At 49.0% G+C, this 24062-nt stretch overlaps 1 protein-coding gene across 1 annotated transcript in view; it reads left to right on the forward strand.

Annotated features, from left to right (window-relative positions):
* Positions 1-24062, forward strand: part of DHX38 (DEAH-box helicase 38) — a 2105687-nt gene that overhangs the window by 1312608 nt on the left and 769017 nt on the right. The window lies entirely within an intron of this gene.

The raw sequence follows: 24062 nt of genomic DNA on the forward strand, positions 1-24062 counted from the left end.
CTCCCCTTCGGCATCTTCTCACCCCCAAGAGTGTTCACGAAGGTGCTTGCAGTAGTGGCAGCACACCTCAGAAGAGTGCCAATCCCTGTGTACCCTTATCTAGACAGGCTAATAACCAGAGAGTCTCCTCAAGTGTTCAAAGACAACACCCAAAGAAATATCAACCTTCTTTTCAAATTGGGATTCTCCTTCAATGAGAAAGTTAAGTCTCGTTCCCAGCCAAATAAAACAATTTCTGGAAGCCATCTTAAAGACACAGGAGGAGCTGGCTTTCCCGTCAAATAAGAGGATACAAAACATGCTGTTGCAAGTACCTGATTACAAAGCCGGTTGCCAGATAACTGTATGCAAAGCAATGCGCTTGCTTGAGATGATGGCCTCATGCAAACACTTGGTTCCACACACACACCTGCCCTTGTGCTCAGTGCAGGAATGGTTGACGAAACAATGGTCTCAGGCAAGCGGTCAGTGGGACGATCTAATGGTTTTCACTAACCCTGCTACAGGCTCTTCGATGGTGGTCCAGGGACAACCTGCTAAAAGGAAAACCCTTTTGCACTCCACCAACACATGCGATCCTAACTATGGACGCCTCACTCGCCGGATGGGGCGCTCACTTCCACCACCACGCAGCCCATGACCAGTGGACAAGCACCACAGCCCAAAAACGCATCATTTTCCTAGAACCTCTGGCTGTTCTCAAGGCTCTACAAGCTTTTCAGCACTTAGAGGTCAAACAGTGCAAGTCCTCACAGACCGCACCACTGCCATGTTCTACATAAACAAGCAGGGAGGCACACTCTCCAAGTCTGTCCAGGCTATCCCAAAAAATGTGGAAGCGGGCACTCAAGCGGAAAATGTTCCTAACCTCTGAACACATTCCTGGGAAACTCCATGCTCTGGCAGATACTCTAACCAGTTACCCTCTACCAGAAGAACACGAGTGGCAATGCAACCGAGATATTCTAGATGGAATCTTCTCCCAATGGGGTCATCCCCCATTAGACGTAATCGCCAAAAGCCTAACCGTGCAATGCCCTGACTTTGCGTCCAGGTTTCCCCAGCCAAGGGTGTAAGGGGAACGCTCTGTGGATGAACTGGTCAGGGAAATGTGCTTAGGCTTTTCCTCAATGCCAGTCCAGGAACAAGCTACTCTAATCCTGGTTCCTCCTATGTGGGCGAGATGACCTTTGTTTTCCACATCTGCTCAAACTAGCGATGTGCAACTCGATCCAGCTCCTCTGATCCTAAACCTTGCTTTTGAATGGATTGTGTCCTCTAACGTATTCCACATCTTTGACATGTAATGTCCACAGCTGTGTACTTCAGAATCTTTTTCGGCAGAAGGCGTCCTGCGTTGATAACGTCGGCTCGATGTCCCTCGAAGGCCTCCGTTGAGGGCGACGTCACCGGATGTTATAAATGGGACGCACAGCGCCGTAGCCTCAGTTCCGTTTTTTCTGCAAATGTGTTTGCTTCAGAGACTCGGCACACCTCGTGTATTCCTCGTGAATGTCTTCTTCGACCCCTCTGACTCCACGTTTGGCTTTAAGACTTGCCGGGACTTCAAGTCTAAGATCTCTATTATGGACTTGCATTGCGTTTGTTTGTGATGCCTGGGCGAGAGTCATGACACAGACTGTTCCAAATGCCAGTCGCTGTCTGCTAAGGCCTTGCAGGAGCGTAAAGGGAAGTTACAGGTAGGTAGGGGTTCGAAACCCAGTAAGTCTTGTAAAACTTCTAAGGGGATGTCCACCGACGATTCAAGGGGCGACTCTGCGTCGGACGGAGTCCCGGGGATCTCGGTCCCGGAGTGGTTCCTGCCATTCGTCCTACTCGTCTCGGCACTCCAGGAAGCGCTGTCACCGGTCGCCTTCCTTGTCCTCCTCGGAGGATGGCGCCACAAGCAAAGTGGCCTGTCCTACTAAGTCCTCGACTCCGGAGGAATGGGCAGCCTTCCGGGAGCAGATGCTGGTGATTTTCCAATCCCAGGGCACAGTTCCGTCCACGCCTTCGGAAGAAGCCAGCAGGGAACGGTTTGGGCTCGTGTCCTCAGCGCGATTCTCATCGGGAACCTTTGAGGTCCCTTTCGGACAAGGTTCAGGATAATCACAAGAGACGTGCTTCCAGGTCTCGGGTCTTCGTCCCCGGTGAGACCTCAGAAACCTGGTAAGGGCTCGAGGTCGGCGTCAACTCCGGGGCCATGTCCGTCGGATACAGATGTCGAGACTTTGCCTTCACACCAGCCCTCGGCACCGTAGGCACCATTGTCGATGCCGAAGCCGGCGACGCCCTCGACACTTAAGCCCTTTGCGCCCTCAACACCTTTGTTGGGGCCTTTTGGCCGGAATTTGCCAATTAAGGTCCCGGGCACTGTGGATCCTCCAAGGAAGGCTACTTCCAAGTCTGTGAGGCCTGTTACGGTTTCCAGACCCTCTTCTGTCCCGAGGCCTGAGTTTTTCCTCCCTCTGGATGACATCTATGAGGATGAGGAGAGGTCAGATTTAGAGTTTGACCCTGTTGGGCCTGATGTGGCTCCTGTCTTTTCTGGGGACAGTCAGTTGGAAGAGTTATGGCAATTTCTTCATGAGGCCAGTGGCTTGGACACTTCTCCTGATGTGGAGTTTGGAAGGCCTGAGCCTGGGATTCATGCTGAGTCGTCCTACAGGAGACTGATGGCTAGGGTCACTGAATATCTTGGTTGGTCTAGTCCTCCAGAAGCTTTTGTTCACGATGACTTAACCAATATTTTGGATCAAGGTCCGTCCTCTGACCCAGTGTTACCTTTTCATTTGATGTTGCAGAAAAGGGTGGCAGCTGCTTGGCAGACGCCGGAATCTCTTCCGGCAGTTAACAAATCGTTAACTAAAAAATATTGCCCTTCCGATTGCGACCCCAGCTACCTTTCATCTCACCCCACTCCCGAGAGTTTGGTCGTTCAGGCGGCTACGGCCACCTCGAGGCAGGCGGCATACCCTACCATCCCTCGTGATAGGGACGACAAACACTTTGACAGTTGGGCACGCAAGGTGTTTTCTGCAGGGAGTATGACACTAAAGGCAGCCAACTCCACTTGTGCCTTAGCAAGATTTTCACACACTCTGTGGAATTGTTTCTCTAGCGGATGAGCATATTCCTGTGGGGGAAGAAAGGGATGGGTTCCTTGCTCTCTAGCAGGATAGCAAGGATGCCATGTGTGAATCCCTTAGTCTGGTTTGGACACCGCCGACAGTGTTAGCCGGTCCATGGCTGCGAGCACCGTTCTATGCAGATTTGTGTGGTTGCGGAAGTCTGGTTTGGTTCCAGATGTGCAAGCCCGTCTTTTGAACATGCCCTTTGATGGCGCACATTTGTTTGGCAGCAAGGCTGACGAGAGCCTTGAGAGGTTGCAGACCTCAAAAGCTGCGGCTAAATCTTTGAGCGTAGCTGTGCATCAACCTCTGCCTTTTCGTCCTAGGGGACAGCAGTGGAGCGGAGGTTCTTGTCATTACTACTCCTCTTTTGGTAGGAGAGGAGCTGCCATTCAAAGGGGTCAGCATAAAAGTACCTGTGGTGGTCTGGGAAATAGGGGTGCCAAAGCCGCTCAGGCAGCTGCCTCTTTGCCTACAGGCGCTGCCGCGGCCGCTCTAAAACAATCATGAGGCCATGTTCCATTGTTCGCCGGTTGGGGGCAGACTGTCTCAGCATCTCAAAGAATGGCGAGCTATTACTTTAGATGCGTGGGTTCTGGATCCAATAGCCCACTGCTACTGTCTTCCCTTCCTAAAGCGGCCTCACGACAATCCACCAGGGAATCTCTCTATCAAGCTTCCAGATCCACTCCTTGTGCAGAAAATATTGACCCTGTTGGAGAAAGGCGCTATAGAACTGGTGCCTGTAGTGGAGAGTAACAAGGGATGGTCTTCCCCCATATTTTTTGATTCCAAAGAAAGACTGGGGATTGAGAGCCATCTTGTACAAACTTCTCAGGAAGAAAAAGTTCAAGATGGTCACTCTTTCTGAGGTCCTCCAGGCCCTTCGACTTCAGGATTGGTTGGTGTCTCTGGACCTACAGGATGCTTACTTTCATGTGACGATTCATCCGAAGCGCAGAAGGTACTTGAGGTTTGTGGCTGGTGACTCGCACTTTCAGTTTCGGTTCCTGCAATTCGGATTGACCTCCGCCCTGAGGGTCTTCACCAAGCTAATGGTGGTGGTGGCAGTGTATCTCATGCGAGGGGGGGGATTCACGTCTACCCCTACCTGGACGACTGGCTGATCGGTGCGCGTTCTCCCGAGCAAGCGATGGATCATGTCAGTCTCACCTGCCTCTCCCTCCACAAGCTGGGCTTCTCCCTCAATTTCAAGAAGTCGCAACTGACACCTTCCCAACAGCTCCAGTACATCGGGGCTGTGTTGGACACGTCCTTGGGGAAGTGTTCGCCTCCCAAGGTGAGGCCTCATCACATTGTGCAGATGGACAATTTTCAACATCCCCAGCGTCTACCGGCTTTCGAATTCTTAAGGTTGCTCGGCCTCATGGCATCCTGCATTTTTCTGGTGCCATAGGCCAGACTGAGGATGAGATCCCTGCAATGGGTCCTCAAGATGCAGTGGTCACAATTCTCCCACTCTGGGTCTCAGAGGATCTGCTGTGGTGGCCCCACGAGGGGAACCTGATGAAGGGTGAGCCGTTTTGGCTACCGTGGCCAGAGGTGACGGTAGTGACGGATGCTTTCCTCACAGGATGGGTAGCTCATGCAGAAGATTTTGGATGCCAGCGGTTGTTGGTCTCTGTGGGAGTCCAAGCTCCACATCAACCTGTTAGAGCTGAGGGCCATCAGGCTGGGCCTGAAGGTTTTTCTGCCGTCTGAGTGTGTGGGGGGGGGGCAGGGGTGTCCTGATCATGACGCAAAGATGGACAATACAGTGGCCATGCATTACCTCAACAAAAAAGGGGGTATAGTGGTCACTCCCGTTGTGCAGAGAAGCGATGCAGCTCTGGTTCTGGGCAATCCAGAGGGGAATATCACTCTTGGCAGTTCATCTGGCCGGAGAGGAGAATGTGGCGGCGGACACTCTGATCAGGCAGAGCACAGTCTCTCACGAGTGGGAGTTGGCTCAGGAAGTCCTTCTGGAGATCTTCGTCCTTGGGGGAATCCCACAAGTGTATCTCTTCGCAACCAGTGCCAACCGGAAGTGCGAGAGATTCTGCTCAAGGGAATTTCCTCCAAGAAGAGCCTTAGGAGATGGCTTCGTAGTGGATTGGTTATTCCCATTTCTGTACGCGATAAAGTTGTCCTTGGAACACACCCTAGGTTTTCACCTAAATTCATTTCAAAGTTCCATGTTAATCAATCTAGCAAATTTACTACTGAGGGCAAGTCCCTGAACGCTCACACCAGAGAGAATACTAAACTAATACAACCTGCTAGGGAAGAAAGGCCCAAGTCGATCTTGTAAGGATAACAAGTTTTTATCTCATACACAGATGAGCACAACAGCAAAGAACTCTGCTGCCAAGAACGTTCTGCTGGAAATAAATATAAGGAGATTATTAAAAAAAATATTGCCATTAATGATATATTTTATTTGTATTGCGCTCGTACACAAGTGTTTCAGAGCGCGACTAGGCAATGGAGGGGAAACGGGGGAGAACAAAACAACGATCTTACTAGGACCAGTGACATTGAGAACGCGCAAGTGCATGGGAAAGGGAAAAGGGAAAAAGTGCATGGAAGGGGGAGAGTGGAAAGTGCAGAGGAGAGCAGATAAAAAATAATAAACAAAAATAAATAGAAAATGGATCTGATAAGTGCAGAAACATAAGAAAATGGGGAGGGGGGCGGTATGGGTACAGATATTTGTCCTGGATGGATACCTCAGCGGCAACGTGCGCGCCTTGGAAGCAAGACACGAAGCAGCACAGGTTCGATCCCGGGGTCCGCGCTTAGAAACCTCTGGGTGTTTAAGCGCGTTATAAATACGCAACTAAGACACAAAAAAAAACAATTACGCAACTAAAAAAAAAACAAAACAATTTCTGTAACAGACCTCAATGCCCGCGGGCTGTATGAGCGCTTTAAAAATGTAAATTGTTTTTTAAAAAAGATGGTCCCCATTCCGACCTTAATCGACACAGACCAATCAGGCTTCATCCCGGGTAGGCAAACTCAGGACAATCTAAGAAGAGTAACCCACCTGATAGAAAAAATTGGTATTACCCACAAACCAGCAGCACTCCTCTCCTTAGACGCCGAAAAGGCATTTGACCGAGTGGAATGGTCCATCCTCTTTAAGACACTGGGCCACATGGGATTCGGGGAGCAGTTCATAAGGATGGTAAAAGCTAACTACAATTCCCCTGTGATAAGAATAGCAGTAAATGGAGAAGTCACGGACAGGGTGGAGATTAGAAGGGGCACGAAGCAGGGCTGCCCCCTCTCACCACTATTATACGCTATATTTCTGGAGCCCCTTCTAATTAAGATAAGGGAATCACAAGGGGTGAGGGGGATGGAGATGGCGGGCAGGCAGCACAAAGTCATGGCATATGCGGACGACATGCTGCTAGCCTTGGAGGTCCCAGAGAATTCCATGCAGAGCGCCATAGAAATACTTGAGGAATTTGGGGGGATCTCTGGCCTAAAGATCAACAGGGGGAAATCAGAAATCCTGCTTCTAGCAGGGAGCAAAGAAGCACTAAAAACAGCGGCGGTAAGCTAAACTTGAAATTGGTAGAGGGAGGCATAAAGTACCTGGGGTGACACTTACGCAAAGGGTAGACATGATCTTTCAGAGTAATTACTCTCACCTTTTGAGTAGAATCAGGAAGGACCTGGAGAGGTGGAGTCCCCTAAGGATCTCATGGTGGGGGAGAATACAATCTATAAAAATGAATATACTACCAAGGGTGCTCTACTATTTCCAGGCCCTGCCGGTGTCGGTCCCCGACTCTTTCTTCAGATCACTGTCAAGGGCCGTCTCACAGTTTGTGTGGAACAGGAGACCTCCGAGGTTAGCAAGAACCATCCTCACGGCACCAATAAAGGCTGGCGGAATGTCCCTACCCCACTTCAAGAAATACTTTCAGGCAGCCCAATTATGGGTTTTGAAGGAATGGCTGGGGGAGAACCAACAGACAATCTGGGCGACACAGGATAGGGCGGTCGCCAGAACCCCCCTGGAGGATCTGCTATGGAAGCAAACACAACACAGACACGAGAACCTTCGAATCAGTGAAATCTTGAAGACCACCTTGAAAGGCTGGGACGACCAAACCAGGAGAGGAACCATGACCACCACACTGGGTCCTTTCACTCCAATTTGCAGGAATCCACAATTCCCCCCAGAACAGGAACCAAGCAGATTTGAGAGGTGGGAGGCGGCAGGATGCAGAAAGATCGGAGAAATGTTCATAGACAAAGAAATTAGATCCTTCACAGAGTGCAAATCTATGTGGAAACTAAAAGAAGACCGATTCAAATATGAACAATTAAAACACTGGCTGAGCACACCAGAGGTCTTCCAGGCGGCCACGAGGGACCTCACACCATTCGAGACGTATATAGTAACCAATCCAGGGGACAAAAAACTAGTATCCACACTATATAAATATATTAACACACCAGAGGAAGAAGTAAAATGGACATACATGAGGAGGTGGGAGGCCACACTGGGGGAAGAAGTGACCAGACAGCAATGGGAAGAACTGTGGGCAGGCATCCCCAAACTCACCAGGGCCGTCCAAACCAGGGAAATGTGGTGGAAAATAGTCACCCAATGGCACTTTACCCCAGCGAGACTAAAGTCAATGTACGCGGACATCTCAGATAGCTGTTGGAGAGGGTGCTCGGATGTGGGCACCTGGAAGCATATATGGTGGGAATGCCAGGGAGTAAAAGACTTCTGGAGTGGAGTGCAAAAGGAAATTGTTAATGTAATCCCAGTGGCTGCCCAGATGGGGGAGATGGTGTGGCTATGCGGATTCAAAGACTCACAGGCCAAGAAACTAACCATATCTCAATGGAGAAGCTTTATGGGACTGGTAATCGCGGCCTGGGCAACGATAGCGCAAAATTGGAAGAAAAGAGACCCACCACTGGCATTCACCTGGCTGCAAAAAGTCTGGTCCCATATGACTATGGAAAAGATTACAAACCACCTACAGGACCAGAACAACACCTTTACGAGGGAGTGGGGACCGGTTCTGGAATACCTGCACTCTGACTATATGGCACAATGGTGCCCACATAACATCAGAACCTCGGACATATATAGCATGTAAAGTTCCCGGAAGAAAGACACAAGAGATCGGAACTTCTTCCGTGGGGGAGGTGGGAGGGTGGGAGAAAGTTGGGGAAGTCACTGATGTTGATGTTATTCTTCATAACTGTGAAAATGAATAAAAACATGTTTTAAAAAAAAAAAAGATGGTCCCCAGTGCAAGGGGTGGCCAGGAGGCAGTGCAGGAGGGTGGCATGGTGAGCAGCTACCTGGGCCCTGGGGACAGAAAGTGGTCAAGCGCCGAGTGCCAAGAGAGCAGGTCAGCAGGGCAGAGGGGCAGCGAAGGCAGAAGCAAAGAGGAAGGCCTTGAGGTGCTTCCGGAACCGGAGATGGTTTTCCTCAAGTTTGAGTGGCAGGGAGGCTGTTCCAGAGGAAGACCCCAGCTGAAGATGGAGATCTACCCGCAGCTCGTTTCTTTGAAAAACGATTGACCCGGAGGGAGTTAGAGGTACAGGAGCGGAGAACTCGAGAGGGGAGGCATTTGCGTAGGGATAGCTGAAGGTATTTTGGACCCAGGCCCCAGAAAGCCTTGTGGACAATGCAGAGGGTTTTGAATTTAATCTTTGCATCCACTCGGAGCCAATGGAGAGATTTCAGAGCTGGAGAGATCCAATCCCAGAGCTTGAGGCCAATGACAAGTCTCGCAGTCCTGTTCTGGATAAGCCGCAGAGTGCGGAGTAGAGGCAGGTAGATTTAGAAAGGGGCTGTTACAATAGTCCAACCTAGAGAGAGCCAAAGCTTGGGAGACTGAGCTGCTGAGGGAAGCAGAGGAAAGGCAGAGTACCTCTGAGGTTCAGTAGGAAGTTTGACTTTTTAGAGACCTCCGAGATATGGGCGGAGAAGGAAAGTGTGGAGTCAAAGATGACCCCAAGGTTCTTAGCCTCGCAGGTAGGGGTAGGAGGAGGGCCAAGGGAGGTCGGCCAGAGAGTGAGGGAAAAGGATGGAGATGGTGTGCCGATGAGGAGCATCTCAGTCTTGCTGGCATTCAGACAAAAATACAAAATCAAAGACACCGATGCCCACCATTCAACCCTTACCGACTGTCTAAAAGAAGTCTTCGACTGGATGGATACCAACAACCTGAAAATCAACCCAGGAAAGACAGAAATCATGATCGTATCCAAAGACCAAGAGAACAGAACCACCATCCCATGGCCTACAGAAATGGGAAACGCACCAACACCATCGAAGGTAGTAAAAAATCTGGGAGTCCTAATGGACAACAACCTAACCCTGGAGCCACAGATAAATGCAACAGTGAAGAAATGCTTTTTCCTCCTCCGGACGGCAAGAAGAATTCTACCTTTCCTCTCCTTCGCGCACAAAACACTCACTATCGTTGCACTAATCATGTTCTAAAATAGACTATGCAAACAGCCTCTACCTTGGAATACCTGAATACCTCCTGAAGAAACTGCAACGGATCCAAAATGCAGCAGCAAGACTACTCCTCAAACTATCCAGAAGAGATCGCATCACTCCTGCCCTAAAAACCCTACACTGGCTCCCAGTTAAACATTGCATCACCTTCAAAACAATGTGCATAACGCACAGGGCAATCAGCGGACAAGGAGCAGAATTCCTACAAAAGAAAATAACAGTCTACAAACCAACGAGACCCCTCCGATCGAGCAACGAAATCCGCCTGGAACTCAAACCATACCTCAAGAAAAAACTTGGAGGCACCTCCTTCTACCACCTAGCCGCACAAACCTGGAACAACATCCCAAAGGAAATAAGAAACAATGAAGATCACCCAAAATTCAGGAAATCACTAAAAACCTGGCTCTACAACACCGCAGACTAAACCGGAAAAAGGAAACTGGTAAAAAAGGATAACTAAACCGGAAAGACAGGGACATCCCTGACAGGGTAGAGTAAAGCCCACGGCACCTGGACGGGTGACATCGGATAGACAGGAACACAGGCGGCACGCACGGAGACTGAGTTAACTAACCCAGACAATCCCACCAACACTCTCGCCCGCCCCGTAACTTAACTACCGCCAGTTACCACGTTGGTGTGGAATTAGGGAGACATTGGCAGTCTACCCACTACCGGAGAGGTTCTCATTAGCAGATGCACTGGCCACTAGAGTCTAAATGGAGAATAAGGGGAGCCATGAGAGAGCATGTTAAACGCGGGGACTAGAGGAGTATGGAACCGTATGCCAGTCAGACCCAGATCAGGACAGAGCCGCAACAGGGGAGACTACGCAAGCCGAGCGCTTCAATTCAGGATAGAGACGCAAACTAACCAACACTACTAACAATTTCCCTTTCTGCATAAACCTCTCAAATTCCAAACCAAACACAACCAAAACCTACAGCACAACAAACCGCACAAACTTCACTACATTGCAACAACAAAACAAACACACACATAGCTTTGCACAACAGTACACGACGACTACCGGCCGCAAACACCAAAGGCCCAGCCAACGGACCCACCGGGCTGAGGCCGCCAACAGCACATCACTGCTCTCTTGCACTTTTCCTGCTTCCTCCCACTAACTCAACCTCCCCTCCTCTTTCAGAGCCGCCAGAGCGTCAAGGGACCACTATGGTGGTAATAGTGCGCGGTACAAATGTCCTTTAACATTAACAAAGATCATTGGCGGCACACCAATCTTGGATGGCAGTTAAACTGTCAGAAATGAGAGAGGGAGAGGAGGTGGCCGAGGGAAGCCGGAAAATGAGTTGATTGTCATCAGCGTAACACTGGAAAATTGAGCAGAAAATAGCAATGCAGTGGGTGAGAATTGCCAGGTATTGGTTGAAGAGCCGGGGTGAGAGGTTAGACCCCTGGGGACCCCCACAGGTAGAGTGGAAGATAGATGATAGGAATGACGCCAATTGGACCTTGGAGGGTCGATCCGAGAGGAAAGAGGTCAGCCAGGCCAGAGCCTGATCAGTGATACCCAGATTATCACGAAGTCGGTTGAGCAGCATGGTGTGGTTGACCGTGTCAAAGGCAGAAGAGGGATGAAGAAGGATGAGGAAAGAGGGAATGTTAGAGTCCAAGTTTGATTGCAGATCTTCACGGATGTTCAGGAGAGCAGTTTCTTTGCTTCTGGATGCTCTGAAGCCAGACAGGTGGTCATGGAGACGGCCAACATAATCTGAATGAAGGTTAAGCTGAGAGATGGCCAGCTTTTCCAGGAGTTTGCCCAGAAAGGGGGTAATGTAAATTGGGCGATAGTTAGCAGGACAGGAAGGATCAACAGTAGGTTTCTTGAGAAGAGGATGCACAAGGGGGTGCTTCAGAGGGGAGGGGAAGGGTCCTGAGGCAAAGGAGTGGTTGCAAAAATTGGCAAGGGTCGGAGTGAGGGTGTCAATGTGGTCTTTGATGGTTTTAGACGGAACAGGGATGAACCTGTTTTGACGAGGTTTTCATAGATCATACTTGTCTAGCGACCTCGTCAGGGGAGAAAATAGGAAAGGAAGAGAAGGACGTTGGAGGGATGGTTATGGGGGGGGGTCTGCAAGCACAGACCGAGAGGGAATAGAAGGGGATGAGGAGGAGAGGGTGGACAGGATGACCTCGGTTTTTCAGATAAAGTGAGAGGCAAGGGCATTGCAGAGACCCTGGGAGGCAAGAGGAGGGGTGGAGACTGCTGCAGGGTTGTCAAGCTCCTTGCAGATTTTAAAGTGTTCGGCCGAGTTGTTAGATGTCACAGAAACACAGGCTTGAATGTGGGCTCTCTTAGTGCAGACCGAGAGTCGGTATTGCCTTTGAAGCAGGCGGCAGGCCAGTTTGTCAGAGGATGAGCAAGAAGCCTCCATTCCCTCTCAGCCACCCTACACTTACATTTAAGTTTAGCTAGGTAGTAGTTCTACAAGGAATTGCACTTGGCTTTGGACTTCAAGCAGATCCTCATGACAGGGGCAAGAGCATCGAGAGTATCCGAGATAGAAGAGTAGAGAAGGGACAGGGGTTGTCGGGTGTGAGTCAGCCAGAGGAGGAGGAGGGGGAAAGAAGGTGGCAGCCAAAGCCTCATCTGACACACGCTTCATAGGGCGGATGTCCGAGAAAGTAAGTGGCAGTGTTGTGGTGTGGTCTGGTTGGCTTGGGGGTGGGAGAGAGTGAGCGATGGGAGGTGAGAAGGCAGTGGTCACTCCAAGAGAGAGGAATGGTCAGAGGGATAGAGAGGGGGGGGCAGGGGGCGATCAAGACATCAAGTGTGTGTTCTGCAGAGTGCGTTGTGCCATACGGGAGGAGAGGGAGGGGGAAATCGCAGAGGTTGCGAAAGAGCAGAGATGAGGGACAGGGAGAATCGAGGTGGATGTTGAGGTCACCAAGGAGGATGAGTTGAGTGGTTGAGGCCAGGAGGGAGGAGGCAAGGTCAGCCCGCTCAGAGAGAAAAGAGGTGATTTGCCCGGGGGCCGGTAGAGAGTAGCAACAGTAAGGGAATGGCTAGATGAGATTGAGAGCCTGCAGACAAGGCATTCAAAAGAGTAAATCTGAGTGGAAATAATCGTGACAGGAGTCCATTTGGGAAAGATCAGGGCCACGCCCCCTCCAGGTCGAGTGGATCTGGGTGCAGAGAGGATCTTGTAGCCATCAGGGAGTAGAGTGTCAAAGCTCGTGACAGAGCTGGCCATGAAGCATGTCTCCGTAATACTGAGGCCATCAAGGTCTAGTTCTTCAAGGAGGTGGCAGATGTCGGAGGAGTGTTCGACAGCAGAGCGAGAGTGGCAAGATGAAGAAGGTTGCCGGCCTTAAAGACCTTCCGTGGAGGGGTACAAATCAGAGGTACGCCCTGTGGAGGTAACCTGAAGAGTGGCAGAGGAGGAGGAAAAAGTGGGCAAGGTCGCCAGGGAGTGAGAGGAGGGGACAGCTGGAGATGAGAGGAAGTTGTTGATGAGGCGAGGGAAACGCCTAATGAAAAGGAGGAGATTGGCCTGAGGACCTTGGGCCATGATAGTGCCATTTAGGTAGACATTAAGGATGACTCTGGAGGAGTGGAAAGAAGCCATGAGGACATCCCAGCGAGTGCCACCATTAATGGGAGAGGAGGAGACAGGACGAAGGACAGAGATCATATGGGGGGGGGTCCATATATCCGGCGAAGGAACAACAAAGTGGATGTCGGTGAGGGTCTGTATGGAAGAGGCTCTGGTATAGGTATCAGCGATAGGGAGACCAGGGTTGGAGGCCAAGATATCCTTTTTAAATTTCTTTTTTCCAGACTTAGTGAGAAGGGAAGGATAGTTGATAGAGAAGGATTTGAAATAGATGGGAGAAACAAAGTGCCATGAGTGGCAAAAGAGAGAAGGCAGAGAGAGGAGTAAGCAAGTAAAACAGTATTGAACAGTCACTGGGCTAGCAGGTTACAATCAGTGGCCAAAGTTAGATGCAACATTACACTCAGGTTTGACTTTCAAGTTAAATGGGAGACCAGTAGTTAAGGAATTTAGAGTGGTAGTCAGATGGTAGAGGTGAGTATAGATAAAGCTTCAAATAAGTACATAACAGGGAGAGTTGAGAGTACCCTCCGAGAAGGAAGTACAGGTAAATCTAGACGGAGGGAATGAACTCAAACAGAATATGGTAAGCGAGTCAAGTCGAGGGGTAGAAGCCTCAGTGAGGGTTTGGCTGTTGCAGAATTCTCATGTTGCAGCCTGTAAAGCAGACCGGGAAGCTGACAGGGGCCTTAGAAGTGGGCCTTTGAAGTGGGCCTTTGAAGAAACAGGCCAGCTCCCGCCTCCCGGGCGCAGCTGTTGGTAAATGACTCGAAAGGTGGCCAATGGCAGTAGGCCAGGGCAGAGTGCAGAAGCTGCAGTAAAATCACCCAGCCATGTTGAAAGGGGCTCGAGACCCCCCTGTAAATGGTGTACAAGGCTCACAGGCTGAGCAAAAAATCTGCGGCAACTCACATCTGTATGCTGGGTGAGAAAAACATATGCATTCAAAACGCGCGCTTATCCAGTAAGTTGCTACGTTTCTAGTGCACTGAAGAGAAAAAATAAAAATGTCAAACTTTTTTGTTTTTGTTTCTTTCTTTTTCCAATTTTTGAAAACAGCCCAGTCATTATAAAAAGGAGAGAAAGGTGCCTGTGTCTGAGAGCCGGCCACACAGCTTACATTAGGTCAATGAGGTGAGGCTACAGTGAAGAGGCCATGGACGAGAGAGCAGCAGCTGATAGAATTAAGTTGCAGGAACAAATGGAGAATGACGTAACATACAGTAGAAGCCTGCACGTCTGGTTGGTGTGCGCCTATACATGATCAGCCTGCTCCATAAGAGATGACAGGTCATTGGTTCTAGCCGAGTCTGTCAGTCGTCCATCACTTGGGTGCTGCTTTGATCATCTTCCTCTGACGTCGGAGGTCACAGAACAAATTAACTACACTCCTAACACAATGTTAATTCATCATCATAATGTGCACCTGGCAGGGCTTAAAACGGGCACAAAGGAGTTCCTGGTGCACTCTAACCTTCACACACACATTTCACTCACTCCCTTCTGTGCTATCCTGCTCCAAGGTTTCCACCCTCCCTTTGAACTATTATTTATCCATCCCAGCACCTAGCAATACAAATCATTTGATTGTCGCTCAAAGACGTACGCTGTCTGCCCTCTTTGAACATGTCAGGACTTTGGTTGGTGGTCAAAGGGCACCTAGGGCCATGAAATTCAGGGATCTTGAGGTTTAGTCAGTTATATGGGCTATAACTCGTGGTCGCCTAGGGATGGGCCGGGGTCATACTTTGGCCAGTGTGAAATATCATGCACACCAGGTACCGGTCTGATAGCGGCATTGTAGGGCAGATTCCTAGCAGATAAAAAAATATCTTTGCAACATAGTTAGGACATTCAATTAACTTTATGCCGATTGGGGGTGTGGGTTGTCCTCGCGGGAGCTCAGGCATGGCTGGAGATTTCCCTTGTGTCGCAATTTGGGCCCAGTGCATGCAATGCCGCATTCGCCGTACAGGCCTTGTCTTTTACCTACGATTACTAACATCTACGCAAAATAGGAATATTGCCTGTGCCCTGCACTACACTGTGTTTTGATTATATTTGATTATATTGAGGTGGTCCTTTTGCTGTCCCCTCCCCCTCCTCCCCCATTCATAGTGTTTCGAATGCGTCTTGCCCCACTCTAAAGCGCTTAGGGGGGGTGAGACGGGGCTGCCCCTTCCCAAAACTACCTTCTTTCAGTATCTATCCAACTCAGCTGAAAGAAGACTCCATACACTAGATGTACGGAGGGCTGTTTTATACTATGTGAACAATACTAAACCTCTAAGGAAAACAGTCCAGCTCTTGGTTTCCGTAGCACCTGGTAGAGCAGGTTATCATATCTCTAAACACACCTTCAGATGGATAGTCAAATGCATACAGTCCTGCTATTCCCTATCCAAAAGAACTTTACCTTTCACTCCCAGGGCTAATTCTACCAGAAGTACACAAGCTACCTTAGCTTTCATAGCAAATGTCCCCCTAGACGCCATTTGCAAAGCAGCTACATGGAGTTCAATTCATACCTTCACACAGGAGTATTGCACTGATACTCATTCTAAAGCGAATTCAAAGGTCGGCCAAGCGTTGTTAAAAGATCTATTTGCTGCTGTACCTTCTCGCATCCCACCTCCTTTTCCAGACACTGTTCACTAATCTATGTATAGCATATGATTTCGGCAGATCCACAAGCCTCAGAAGGGTTACATTACTCACTGTGATCGCATTTCTGATGTTTGTATCTGCTTACATTCACATGCGCCCTCCCTACCTCTTCTGTGGAGTAAATGGTACATAGATGTTTTTCTGGCTTACCTACTATTATCTGCTTTATTACATCTGTGCTCGCGCTACACTTCATGCTACCTCATGTCAGAAACAAAACAATCTGAGGGACCTTGTCACGTGAAGGACCATGGGTATAGTGGATGTCACACTAGGGATAGTATTACTGGCACGCCCTGTCGACGTCCCTTTTCGAGTTTCTAAAACAAAAAATGTAATACTCTGCAGCTACCACTGGATTTCGGCCTATGCACAGCAAGTGAATCTAAGCAGATAAAAGCATCAGAAATATGATTACGGTGAGTAATGTATCATATATATATCTATATCTATATATATCTATATATATATATATATATATATATATATTTCAGAGGCTTGTGGAATCTGCTTAGATCACATGCTGTGCATAGGCCGACATCTAGTGGAAGCTGCAGACTATTACAGTTGTTGTTTTCGAAAAGGGACGTCGACAGGGCGTGCCGGTAATACCATCCCTAGTGTGACGTCCACTGTACCCATGGTCCTTCACGCGTCGAGGGCCCTCAGATTGTTTTTTTCCAGCATCGTAGATGGATGCTATTTCGCGAAGTTCTCCTTTCGGCATAACGCCATTGATTTATACAAATTAGGGATAGTTTCTCTTCCTATACTTTATATCTTCCATCACCGACTATCGATAACATCCACCAGCGGTGAATAAAACAACCGTCAAAGACTCCTATCAATGGATCTGTTTGGCCTTGGGGGGCTGCTTTGGCCCACACAGACCTAAGTGATTTTTCTGCGGCTGATTTTGCCGCGACGGAAATGTTCGCATGGGAAATGCACAAATACAAAATGTTCTTACATTTCCCATGCAAACATGCCTGGGTGTCCCCCGCAAACCACGCTCACTATACTGAGTAGTATAGTGAGCGGGATGTTGCAGGGATACACCCGCAGCCCCTGTTTTTTCCTTTTAATTTTTGTTCTGTCCGGATGTTGCAGGGGACGCCCCCCCTCCCAGTCCCCTGCAGCCTTTTGAAAAAAAAAGTTTCACACCGACCCCACCAAAACACATACCACGAACATTTCGAACTTTTGGTAGTTAGAACTTTTCGTGGCGTGTGTTTTAGGTCTTTTGGTGGGGTTGGACAGTTGAGAATGTATTTGCCCCTTTTCATGCATTATTCTCGCCTAGCTGCCGTTTCATTTTATTGTAGATAGAACCCCTTTCAAGTTCTACCCTAAGTGCAACAAAAAGTTCCCGTGGGTCGACAAGCACCTGGTGTGCAACCTTTGTCTCCCTCGGGATCACGTCAAAGGGACCTGTTGAGCCTGTAAGCTCTTTAAACCCAAGATGTTAAGGGACTGTTTAACTAAGCGCTGGGCCCACCACGTCATGCATCCGAGGCCACAATGGACGTGGAGGGGACTTACAGTGACTGCAGCAATGCCGTGATTTCCAAAGGTGATGGGGATACTTCAGTTTCCCAAGCGCAAGCCCTCGACCCCGACAGGCCGATGGCCTTGTTACGGGGGCGACACCCGGCGGCATCACACAGCCCGTACACTAAGCACACATCAAAGGGCTGAGACTCAACACTTTTGTCGAACAAAGGCCCACGCACGACGTGTAGGGAGAGGTCCACAGATTCCCTGTCTTCTGGGTACTCGTGGTCCCGATCGCCACATGACAGGCCCGACTGTCCAAAGACAGCACAGATGTCGTGACTAAACCCCTTCCCGAACGGCGCTTCGGATGATTCCACAGCCGAAGTTCGATGTTCTTCGTCAAAAACAGCAAAAAAACCCTATACATGCGGGATCGGTCCATTTGGTTAAACACATCCCCGAGAGCCTAATAAAGGGAAAGGAGTCCAAGAAAGTCTTCTAAGACCCCTCATAAGGAAAGGTCCCATAGGGAAAGGTCCCCACACAAAGAAAAGGATTCACAAGTACATGATTCCTTGTCTACAGCTCTAAAGAAAAAGGGCCAGCCTTCACCTCAAGTCCCAGTCACTCCTCAGGATCAGGGGCAGCCACTGGACCCTTTGTCCATTTCTAGCTCTACCCAATGGACATGTGAGGATATCGATAGGGTCATGAGAAGGATGACCTTTATGGCAAACCTTTTTGAAAAGAACCCAGATTCTTTCCAGAGTTTTCAGACCACCCCACCCACCACAGCTGCCTCTAGTTCTCTAGCGCCTGCATCTGCCTCTACTTCTCAGCCCCCCTCAAAGAGGTCTCGTCCTGATACCCTGACTATTCCATCTCAGCTGGACCCTCCAGTCATTGACATGTATGACCCAGATACTGACACTGAGGACCTCCATGTTACTCAAGAGGCCGCAGATCCTTAATATGGGGGGGATGATGATGATGATGAGGAGGAGGAGCCAGACACGTATAAAATGGACTCTCCCGTCAACCAGGATCATCCCGTGGCAGATTTGCCTATAGATAACCAGCCACTACAAAACGACATGCTCATCAAGACAGCTGAGCACTTCCAAATAAAAACACAGGAGACTCAACAAGACAAGGACTTTGACGACATTTTAGGGGATAAGAAGGCTGTCGCTCAGTACATTCCCATCCTGCAGTCTATTCAGCGAAAAATACAACCCTCACTGGAAACTCCTAACCAGACGCGGGCAGTTAACCCCTGCATAGAGAAGCTCTTCCGCCCACTCCCTCTGACCCTCTCTATATCAGAGTGTTAGGCAAAAACCTGTGCAGTTCCCTTAGGGACCACTGCAAAAGATTTAGGACTACAGGTGGTTGGCAGTAAACCCAATTGGTAGCAGTCTGTACCACCCAGATTTACCTGGTAGCTGTGGCTGAGCAGTCAGACTTCTCTCAAGATGGGTTAGGCAGTATATAGAGTATACACCATAGGTTCAGAGAATACAGTAGCACAAGCAAACACTGACCAGAGCTTTGGTGTAAAAGTATATCATTATTTATTTAAAGACACACTTGTAAATTACACTAGCACAAAAAGAGGTAAGTAAATTCAACAGTCACTATTATATATATCCAACCCTGATTACTTATTAGGTAAGTCTTAATGAGAAACACCACTTATTTTCAGACAGAGGTGAGCGCTTAACATAAGATGGCACTCTTAATAAGTTATTTAAGAAGGGAGGGAAACAGGCAGAGTAATGAAAGCACACAAATCTCAATACTTTTCAAAGAATCACAGTGAGGCAGGTTAGGCAAAGTCTACTGGAGAGCAAGGAAGTTCAAATGCCAGGCCCACTCTTATAGAGAGCAAGCGAAATGTGTCCAGGATCACACAGTGGGTTTATGCCCAAATCTTGGTAGATAGTTCACAAAAGATTGAGATCAAGTCAGGAAAAGTTAGTTAACAGGTCCCAGGCTAACCCAGGTTAGAAAGTCGAGGATTTACTGTCACCCCGAACGATCTGTCGCAAGGGAAGCCAGGCGGGACACAGTACCTGAAAATGGGAAGAACGCTCCAGCGGGAGCAGTTGTTCCTGGCAGCGGGTGCAAGTCGGTGTTTCGTCCAGAGGAAGATGAGGTCTCGACATGGAGGAAAGCTGGAGGTCGTTGCGCTGCCAGGGAAGAAACCAGCCGCAGAGTTTCCCGGTTACACGGTACCACCATTTTCTTCACGGTAGTGGTAAACCGTGGTATTCCGGTTGCTGGGGTGCTTGGCACGGGCAAGGCGGCCACGAGATGGTCCAGGAAAGCGAAAAGACGGGCAAACTGGTTATCCCCACCAGTCAAAGGAAGAAGACTCTCCGGGCTGGAGATCTCCTCTGTCGTCGGGAGAAGTGGTGAGACGGTTCAGCAGGGCTCCACCGGTGGTGTCGTTGCAGGTCGGCTCAGCTTCTCCCTCCTCAGATTCTTTAGGTCCTGTGGCGACTTCTGAAGTTCCAGTGCCCAAAGCCCTGCTTTTATGCAGCAAACCCCCATTCATTCAGCCTAGCTGTCAATCAAACATGCTAAGTGGTGAGCCGGGCGGCTCACCACTTGGGCCAATCACACAAGAGTGCGACTTGAGTTGCCAAGGCAACTCAGTCCAGGGTGCCTGAACCCCCTCCCACACCTCCTGTGGTACCCAGAGAGAGTGGCACCACTTTGGAGGGCTTCTGTGGAGAAGCCCGCCAAAAGTGGAACAAAGGGCTTGGGTTGGAGTCACAGAAGCGAACACGAATGCCATTTTGGCATAGAGTTCTGGCAAAAAATCCCAACCGGTGAATTAATATTACTTAAATAAAACAGCGGTATGTTCGAGGCTATATTATTTATTAAAAATGGTAGCCTCGAACAATGGGAAAATCCCATAGGTAAATATTCGCGGTCGAATATAAAAAGTAGTATCCACTGCCACCAGCCAAAACTCGATCAGGGGGTACGGAGACGTGCCCCCTCGAACAACAGACCCCGGGACAATCGAATTGCCCCGGCCAGTACGTCCACAATATGATGGTTTGTACGGGTTTCTGTTCATAATTTGGGACTAGTAAAGCCAATGGTGACTTTACATGCCCTGGGAGACAGTAGTCAGTCCCAGGGTATGGAGTCTGTTTGTGGGTCACTATGACACCCCTGGGGTACGGCACTGAGGGTGCTGTGTAACCCACCTTCCAAAAACACATGAAGCCCTATGGAGTAAAAGACCCCATAGCCCATAAAACACATTACAAAGTCAAAGGATATCTCAAATCATGTCTAAGAGTTGGAGAAAAAGAATCTCACTCTTAGCAGGAGAAAAAAATAAACCCCAAAAAATCCAGCAAAGCTGCTGGTGACTCGACTCACTAGGTTGGGGAAATTAGCCTATACAGAGAATTCTCCCTAACACAGAGGACGGCTCAAACTTGACTCACTTGTATTTGCAACAACAAGGAAGAGAGCAGGAACACCCCTAGCCTGTTCTGAACCACCTACGGATAAGGAGAGCAAGAAGCTGTACACAATGGGAAGGAAAGTGGTCTCTTCGGCTGCCTTTCAAGCGTGGATAGCTAGTAATTCCACTCGTCTGGCGAGTTATAACTGCCATAAATGAGTTATCAGCTATATTATCATCAGCCCCTGAACACCTCAAGACACAATTGGACCCTTGTGGCTGCAGAAGGCAGGGCAGTTTCAGGCTGCATTTTAAAGATTAACCTGGACGCCGCGGACAACGCGGGCAGGATTATTGCAGAGGGAACAATTATTATGTGTCATGCTCGGCTACGCCAGTCTGACTTCAAGCAAGAAACGCAAGCCACACGTCTTAATATGCCCATTGAGCACAACATACTCTTTGGAAAAGCTGTTGAAGACGCCTTGAAAACTGCTAAAGAAGAATACGATACACTAAAGTCGTTGGGCCAGCTGACAAACCCACTGGCCAGAGAGGCAATAGTAATTTTCATTGCTCATGTGGACAAAATTCACAGAGGGGTTCAGGCAACAATCCAGGCCAAGCCTCACAAGGTTTCCAAAGGGGGCAGCGCTGATCCCGCTGTCGGGGGAAGCCCTCCTCATCTAGAGGTGGAGCCACACCTCCAAAACAGCGACTACATGCTTAAGGTGCCCTCCCATGCCTCTCCAGTAGGAGGGCGTATTTCAAACTTCACCCAAGCATGGGAGGGAATCACCTCAGACAAATGGGTGCTATCCACCGTTGCAGACGGCTATTTTGTGGAGTTAAACGAGCGACCCCTGAACCATCCCGCCCCCCTGAAGACTCACTCGAAGGAAGAACAAAGCATCATTCTCGAGGAAATTGCAACGCTGCTCCAAAAGGACGCCGTAGAAATCGTCCCAGTGAACCAGGTAAACAAGGGTATTTATTCAACCTACTTCCTTGTTCCAAAGAGAGGTCTAACAATGCGACCAGTATTAGACCTAGGCCCTGCAAACACCTATGTTAAGCCACAAACATTCCGGATGACTACGCTACAAGAAGTAATTCCTCTGTTAAAACGGGGGGGTTACATGGCTTGATGCTCATTTTCATTTTTCAATGTTCCGAGCGCACAGAAGATTCTTGCGGTACAAGATAGCAAACGAGCACTACCAATTCAAGGTGCTACCCTTCGGAATAGCATCCGCACCAAGGTTATTCACCAACGTACTGGCGGTGGTGGCGGCGCACCTGCGCAGGGAGGCAATCACAGTATACCCTTACCTGGACGACTGACTGATTACAGGGGAGACTCATTCAAAGAACTATCAACCTTCTCTTTCAATTGGGCTTCTCCGGAAACGAGAAAAAGTAATCTAGTGCCAAGCACAACCAAACAGTTTCTAGGAGATGTAATAGACTCGAAGGAGGGGTTAGTCTTTCCATCAGAGGAAAGCGTCCAAAATATGTTGCTGCAAATACCTCATTATCAGGTTGACCGCCCGCCAGATAAGTGGACGCAAAGCTATGCGTTTGCTAGGCATGATGGCATCTTGCATTTACCTGGTACCAGATTCGTGCCTGCAGAACCTTTGCTGGTGGACAAGGGAGAATCTGTTAAAGGGAAAACCCTTCCATGATCCCGAAGTGCAGGCGATTGTCACGACAGACGCCTCACTCGCTGGGTGGTGGGCTCACCACCTTTACCACACAGCACAAGGTATGTTGACTCATGCTACGGCGCAGAACATCAACCTGTTGGAACTACTGGCGTGTTCAAGGCCCTTCAGGCATTCGAGACACACCTAGCAAACCAGTCTGTGTAAGTCCTTGCCCACAGCACTACGGCAATGTTTTACATCAACCAACAGGGGGGGCACACATTCTCCAAATCTGTCCAGACTAGCTCAACAAATTTGGAAATGGGCACTCAACAAGAAAATATTCCTGTCATCACAGCACGTTCCAAGGGAACTCAACTCTCTGGAAGACTCATTGAGCAGAGATCCCCTACAAGAGGAACACGAGTGGCAACTAGACACAAAGGTCATAGACCACCTCTTCTCTCAATGGGGTTTCCCCACAATAGACTTGTTCGCTACATTCTAAAACACAGTGCCCAGACTTTGCGTCCAGGTTCCCCTAGCCAGGCTCCAAGGGTAACGCCCTATGGATGAACTGGTCACTGACATTTTCTTACGCTTTTCCTCCCTGACTCTCTCAAACAAAATGGTAAACAAGATACACAGGGAACTAATGTTGTTCATCCTAGTTGCTCGTATGTGGGCAAGAGAACCATGGTATGCACATCTGCGCAAACTGGCGATGTGCGATCCCATCAAACTCCTGTGCCAGACCAACTTGCTCAACACGGGGCTTAACAGTGCACCCAAAACCTCACTCGATGAGTTATTCAGCGTGGCTCCTAAAGTCATAGAGTTCGGACATCTTGACCTACCACAAAGGTGCATGGATATCCTCAAGGAGGCACGAAAGCCAAACACTAGACACTTATTTCGACAAGCAGAGGAGATTTGTAATTTGGTGCCAGGCTAGAGGCAGGGTTAGTATTCAACTCCCTAAAGGTCCACCTGGCGGCTTTGTCGACTTACAGAACTTCCCACAATAAGGTATAGTGGTGGAAGGTGCCGGTCATCAAGGCGGGAGTAAAGAGAATCCAATCTCAAATCCGCCGCCAGGATGGGATCTCAATGTAGTACTCGCTAAGCTCATGGGACCCCCTTTCGAGCTGATTGAACAAATCAAGTCTTAAACACCTGACTTACAAAACTTCCTTCGTAGTGGCTATTACTCCTATAAGAATAGTTGGTGAATTGCAAGCATTGTCAGTGCAGGATCCTTTCTTTGTCATACACAAGGACAAGCTGGTTTTACATACTCATCCTAGGTTCTCTCCTGTGTTCATCTCTAAGTTTCACGTGAACCAGTCTTATCGAGCTTCTGGCCTTCTTCCAGAACCCCGAAAACTCAGCTGAGGTTAAACTCCACACACTAGATGTAAGGAGGGTGTTCCTTTACTATGTAAACAAGACCAGACTGCTAAGGAAAACAGACCAACTGCTTGTCTCATAGCTCCAGGCAGAGAAGGAGACCGCATTTCCAAAAATGCCATCTCCAGATGGATAGTCAGATGTATACAACAGTGCTATTCCCTGTCAGGCAAA

Source organism: Ambystoma mexicanum, chromosome 1q (assembly GCF_040938575.1).
Source record: "Ambystoma mexicanum isolate Mex_15411 chromosome 1q, UKY_AmexF1_1, whole genome shotgun sequence".
Lineage (NCBI taxonomy): Eukaryota > Metazoa > Chordata > Amphibia > Caudata > Ambystomatidae > Ambystoma > Ambystoma mexicanum.